This window comes from Octopus bimaculoides, chromosome 19, assembly GCF_046866305.1.
Source record: "Octopus bimaculoides isolate indiv1 chromosome 19, ASM4686630v1, whole genome shotgun sequence".
Lineage (NCBI taxonomy): Eukaryota > Metazoa > Mollusca > Cephalopoda > Octopoda > Octopodidae > Octopus > Octopus bimaculoides.
The window spans coordinates 25,226,261-25,233,678 of NC_142946.1; positions in this window are offsets into that span (position 1 = coordinate 25,226,261).

Sequence of the window (7,418 nt, forward strand, 5' to 3'; positions counted from 1 at the left end):
TTGAACAGCCATGCTATATGGCAGTGCAATAAGGGCCATGAATGCTGAGGACATGTGTAGGCTTGAAAGAAATGAAGCCAGTACTATCTACTGGATGTGCAATGTCAGTGTGCATACACAACAAAGTGTAAGTACCTTGAGAGAAAAGTTGGGCATACGAAGCATCAAATGTGGTGTGAAAAAGAGGCGACTGCCCCCTGGCTGGCTCCTGTGCTGATGGCATGTAAAAGGCACCATCCAAGCATGGTCAATGCCAGTGCCCCCTGACCGGCTCCTGTGCCAGTGGCATGTAAAAAGTACCATCCAAACGTGTTCATTGCGAGGCCTGCCTTACTGGCCCTGGTGCCAGTGGCACGTAAAAAGCATCAACCAATTGTGATTGACGCCAGTACTTCTGACTGTCACTTAGCAGTTTGGCAAAAGATATCAACTGAATAAGAACCAAACTTAAAAACCTAAGTACTTAGGCCCATTTGTTTCATTAAACCCTGCTAGGCGGCACCCCAGCATGGCCACAATCCAATGAGTGAAACATGTAAAAGGTAGAAGATACAAAAAAAGATCATTTATATTCCAAAATACTGACATAACCCTTTAGCATTTGAACCGGCTATATCTGGCCCTATTATTCTTCCTATTTTATGTCCAAACTAGCCAGATCTGGCCTCTTAGACCTACCCTACAACTTCATTCCTAAAGTAAAGAATCACATCATTGAAATATCAAAGCTACAAGACAATGCAAGAGTAATTAACAATAATGCAAATATATAAGCATTACATTTAATAGAGTAATTTCAGTCCTAAACAATTAACTTCATATTGCAATAAGCAGAGTATTTCCTTAAAAACGTTCTGAGTTCAACTTCTGCTGAAGTTGACTTTGCCTTTCAATCTTTTGGGGTGGATAAATTAAGTACCAGTGAAATACTGGGTTTAATGCAATCAACTAGCCCCCACCAAAAAAATTTCAAGCCTTGTGCCTATAGTAGAAAGGATTATTTTACTAAACTAAAGAACATAAAATTGCCAGGTAATTTTATGGGGGAAGTGTTTGACTTTTTTAAAGATCTTAGCAAAGAAAGGAGAGTAAATTCTTCATTAAAACCATCATGTGTTAGAAAATTTCATGTAAAAAGCAATATATTTATTGGAATGTATTCACTTCCTTCTTTTGACAAGTGAACTAAACATGTGATTTATTACTGTAAATGCCTTCAGAAAACCCATGGGGCCCATAAGAACTGGTGCTTGATTTCTATTTCATAATATTAACCCTTTCGATACCAACCCGGCTGAAACCACCAGCTCTGTAGTACAAATGTTTTGTTTCCATAAGTTCTGAATTGAAAAAATTTTCCACCAAACCTTAGTCACAATTTATATTTCTAACACTAGCTTAATGATAACTCAGTTATTTTACTAAATTCTTTGTTATATTTAAAATTAATTGAAAGAAACACAGAGCATCTCAAAATAAATACAGTAACAAAAGAGTTAAGTCAAAATCATTCCCTGAATACAATAGTATTTTTGTGAGTACTTTATTCTTATGTGGCTACATCATGATGTCCTGAAGAGGTAACTGCAGGAACTACCTATTTTTAAAAATTCTTTTACTCATTTCAGTCATTTGACTGTGGCCATGCTGGAGCAGTGCCTTAAAGGGTTTTAGTATGAGAAATCGACCTTATTGGTCTCTTTTGCCAAACTGCTGAGTTATGGGGATGCAAACACACCAACACCAGTTGCCAAGCAGTGATGGGGAGGAGGTCAAACACCAGCACAAAGACACACAGATATATATACATATATATATACATATATATATTATTTATATATATATGTATGTGTGTGTGTGTGTGTGTGTGTGTGTGTGTGTGTGTGTGTGTGCGTGTGTGTCTGTATTTCTCACTCCACCATCGCTTGACAACCGATGTTGGTGTGTTCACATCCTCGTAACTTAGCGGTTCGGCAAAAGAGACCGAATAAATAAGTACTAGGCTTACAAAGAATAAGTACTGGGGTCGATTTATTTGACTAAAATCGGTGCTCCAGCATGGCAGCAGTCAAATGACTGAAACAAATAAAAGAATAGATAAAAGGCAAAGTCAACCTCAGTAGAATTTAAACCTAGAATGTAGTCAGATGAAATACCGCTAAGTATTTCGCCCAGTGTGCTAACGTTCCTGTTAGCTTGCTACATTTCTGCATTATACAAATTAATCTAACAATGAGTTTCACTTGTGGGGGTCTGGCTAATCGAGGTGGGTTATGTTTAGTCTTAGAGGAGAGGAGGAATGTTTATGGAGAGCAAGAATAAAAAAGAAAAGATTGACTGGCACAAAGATATTATCCAACGAGATAATGAGTTGAATTTTAAAATCTTCTAAGGAACTCATTTAAGTACATATTTCCAAAAAATAACTTGGCCATGTTATTTTTCATATAGAAGTGCTTCCATAGTTTTATTCATCTATTTTGAAATAAAATAAAATATAATTCTAAACACAACTTTATTTTTAAGCCTTTTTTTTGTTGTTGGTTCATTTAAACATTTACATATAAAATATTAAATATATGTGAACAAGTGCACTAAAAATTGTTGTTTGAATGAAAATAATTTGGGCGTTTTATTTAATTTGTTTTTATTTTATTTCTAATAATCTCAATTCATTTCCTTTTTAGAAGTGCTCTATTAACATAAATATATGCATACATGAGAATGATAGGCAGTTTTTCCAAGTTTGCATGTCTTCATTCAATGTTTTTACAGCTGGATTCACTTCTTTGCACTAATTGCTCTGTTACAAAGTGGGACTGATATATTTGTCGCTAGACAGATTAAAGCATGCACAGTAAGGTGTTCATTCAATGACTCAAAAACCAAGTCTGCATTGAGATTTAAATTGCTTTTCAAAGAATTTTGGTACTAATTGTAATGTGTTTTTCTATCAACATTCATTAAAAAGTAGCAGGTTTCTATCAACTTACTTATCTTAATTAGATCTGATTTACTGCAGTACAGTATCTTTTACAACTAGTATCCAAGTGGTTTTAATCTTCATGTAGCCAGATATTATACTGCAAATATAAGTACAATCTTGAGGGCCAAGAAAGCTAATGGCTAAAAGTGATAACGCCAAAAATAAAATACCATTCATCTTATCCTTATTACCTTAATATATTTTTCCATGAATGATATGTAGTCTGCAAATTTCATTTGGCTGGGTTTTAGTACAGCTATGTTTCCTACCAATTATTAGCTCTTATCAAAGCAGGATGAGTGTATTTATCATGGTACTGGTATCAGCACTAAGAAATTTGTCTTTCAAAATGAAAAGTTCAATCAAAAGTGAAAAAAAAAAGGTAAGACAAGCTAATTTATCACATTAGAAAACAGTAAATGTCAAGTTATGAATAAGATTACTTTCGTGTGGGATACTAATCAATGGAGCCACTGCTGTTTCTTACTTATGTGATGTATGAGGCAATCAATGTACTCAAGAGAATTCTGGTCTGTTTAAGAAATATTCAGTACATCAGTCCAACATCTGTTCACAACCTGAAGATTCCTATCAATTATAGAACTCAAATTTATCTTTGATTCCCCTTATTTTTTCTGTCCCTAGGAGGATTTCTTAGCTGATGACATTTACAAATTATAAAAGAAACTAAACAATGGCAAATTTCACATAATTTATCCTCTTTTGTGTTTAAATTCCTCCTCTTTTGTGTTTAATTGCCTTATCAGATTTTCAAAATCCAAAATCAAAGATATTCTAGTTTTCTCTTTCACACACCTGATGCCATTTTATAAATGGCATATGGTAGTATCATGTAGGCTGAATACTTAAGTTAATCTTGTCAGAATTTGAGCCATGATCCACAAAGTTTCAAATTTAATGCTGAACTATGCCAAACTACTTTACTTCATTATGTTAATTGAAAAAAGAAATATTCATTAATCTCTTATGCAGTATCCTGCATAGAATTTAACAAACTCAGTTAATTCACATATATATATGAAACAGTCTTTATTTGTGAATAGGACCATGCAAAGTTGGTTATAGGCCCAGGTCAGCTGTGATATGTAGGTCTCCATTTCAATTGATAATTGATCCAAGCAAGATGTAAAATATAGGATATCATTTCTAATTATTCACATTTAGTAATTAGAGCTAAATACAAATTACTTGTGTATGGCTTACAAGTAAATACATGTACCTGTAAAGTGCAAGATGTAAGAACTAGTAAAAGAACTGAATAAATGAGCAAGAACAGTTTATATAAAAGTTATTCTTTACCAGAACCTCCAACTGGCAGGAATTTCCTTCCTCAAAGTCATAGTTCCATGCCAGGTGACCCACTTCCCCTACTTCCTGCTCAGGCGTGTTTCTGAATAATAAACAGTCAAGGCTCTTACATTTGCTATACTTGCTAGAAATTTCACCTTCTGGTTATTAAAAATAATTGCTTTTTTTGTTGTTGCTTTTTGTTTTTTCGCTGCCACTTGTTTTTCTCTTTCCTTTTTCATTCTTCAGCTTATAATGTGCCTACTGATTGTATAACCAACTTATAATTCTTTATTGACTGGAAAGTGATGAATTTCAAAGTTAAGTTTATTGGATTCTCAGTCTCTCAGTATAATTAGGAATACAGACAAAAAAAAAATTGTAAAAAGTACAACAGTATTAAAAGTTTATAACCAATAATTTTAAAATATACAAATGAAAGAAAATTTCCATCATTCTATACTGCTCAAATTATATCAGTTAATGAACATTTGAATTATATAACTTGATTGTAGCTGCTTGGCCAATAAGAAATAAGATGGATTTTTTTTTACCAGGTGGAATTCAAAGCCTCAAGTTCAAATAAAATAATACACTGAAGTTAGTTCATCTGGCTTAAGTCTTCTTATCAAAATAATGCTCTAATACCTTTAAAATTAATATTTCTTGTATGCTTCATAAAAGCTTTTTCCCTTAACATTATGATTTAACTGAATATAATGAGTTTTTGTCAACTGACATCAAGTAATAGGTTTGTACTACAAGTGTTCAGTGAGGTTTACCACTAAAACTCTGGTCTGGATTGCAACTGAAAGTGTGATGTTAAGACTGCTTATCAAAGCTGTAAGAGACAGTATGTTTATATTCTCCAACAAAATTAAATATCATTTTCAAGTGATGTCAAATGTTCTGCGTTTCCATTATAGATTTATTCATAACTCACAGCTTATATAGTGAACTCCTAAACTATTATAGCATTACATTTTCTTCATATTATCCTTTTACGCAATTATTGCACAAGTATCATTCTTGTATATTATAGAATAAACTATTATATTGGGTTGCTATATAATTATTGCAGCTTTTTTTCAACAAACTTTATTCAACAAAACAATAACAATATTTAACAAAAACATCTTTAAATGATAGCCTGACCATCTGCCAAGCAAATGGGAGGCAGTAATTGAAGTAGATGGTGAATATGCTCCGGAATAATCATTTAAAGATGTTTTTGTTGAATAAAATTTGTTGAAAAAAAGCTGCAGCAATTATGCACCAACCCAATATATTATTCATATAATAGCATTACCAAATATTCCTTATTCCTATTTTGATATTACCTCTTACCATCTACCTGTAATTTTTATATATTTTTTCTTAGTAATGAACTAGAAAGTCCAATAAGGGTTATTAGCTATATATATATATATATATATATACATTATATATATATATATATATATATATATATATATATATATATATATATATATATATATATATGACAGGCTTCTACACAATTTCCATTTACCAAATTTTACTCACAAGGTAGTGATCAACATGTGGCTATGGTAGAAGAACTAGCCCGTGTTGTATAATGGATCAAACCCAGAAGCACATGGTGATTACAAATTGAGCTCTTTAATGACACAACTATACCTGCATCTATTTATGGTAATACCCAACACTCTCTTCACAATGCTTGCCTATATTGCATCATTACCTAATACTCACATACCATTTTTACCTATCATCCCATATTCATATGCTGGCATTACTTCCTACTTATACTATAACATTACTCACTTCACTTAACCCTTTTTTTTCTACTCATATTTCCAGTGACTACATCAACATAACTAATTACCATCAACGCCACCTCATACAACTCTATGATAGTTGTACTTGAGTTTCTGTAAGAAATACCAATGCATATTTTCTACTTACCCCTTGAAATTTGAGCTTTTATTCTTTTCTCTCTCTCTCTCTCTCTCTCTCTCTCTCTGAAGAAAATATGTATACTTATTGTACTTATATATATACCTATTATTATATGATACAGAATATTATTCTCATTAAGATGTTTTAATCTTATCAAAATCAGGTATCTTTAATGTTATTGCAGAAATAAAATAATTGTTAAAATATATGTAAGGCATGTATGGATATTTCTGCATTGTGAATGCAAGACCAACAATGCCAAGATACATTCAATTTAATCAGCTATTAAACATTATTAACTATTAAATATTTTAAAACTGTTAATTTATCCTTAAAATTACAAATATTTAATTCATGAAGTCTTGAATTGTAATTGGGATAATAATCCCATAACAAACTGACATTATCATGTGGTTTCAATTTTATATAGAAGCATTTTCACTTTACAACCCCTTGTAAAGTGAATAAAAGCTCAAATTTCAAGGGGTAAGTAGAAAATATGCATTGGTATTTCTTACAGAAACTCAAGTACAACTATCATAGAGTTTCTGGCTTTAAAAGTATTGCAAAAGGTCAGGCTGGAGACCCAGCCTTCCTAGTTCTTTTATAGGGCTAAGAAAAACTGAAAGACTGTTGTAATAAGTGTGTGAATCTGAGAAGAGAATATGTTGAATAAAATCATAATTAACTGATCTGCCTGCATATTCTTTTACCCAAAACCAAGAACTTTTCAGTACCCCTGCCCCTGCCTCCACCATATTTATCTTACCAATGTCTTTTAGAAATATATTTCTCATTCCTTCTCATTTATCTTTGTACTCAAACAAAAGAAACCAATACTTTTCTATTGCTTCACACACTATATAGTTATAAAAAAATAAGCAGAATTTAAGTGGTAGTTGTTTTTTATAAAAATTTATTCCTTTCAAATAATCGTCTAATTATAAATTTAATAAAGTAATAATGATGATGGACAAAACATCATAAGCATAATGCAGCACTAACTTTTTGAAAATCATTTTTTTTTTTTAAAGAATCAACCTCATCTTGGATTATTGAGAAAATGAAGAGTGAATTGTAAATATTGTTGGAATTTTCTGCATTTCACTCTCTTGTAATTAGAGCAGATTGCCTATATTCAATATCTGTACCATTATAAATTGATGTTATGTTGATGTTAATC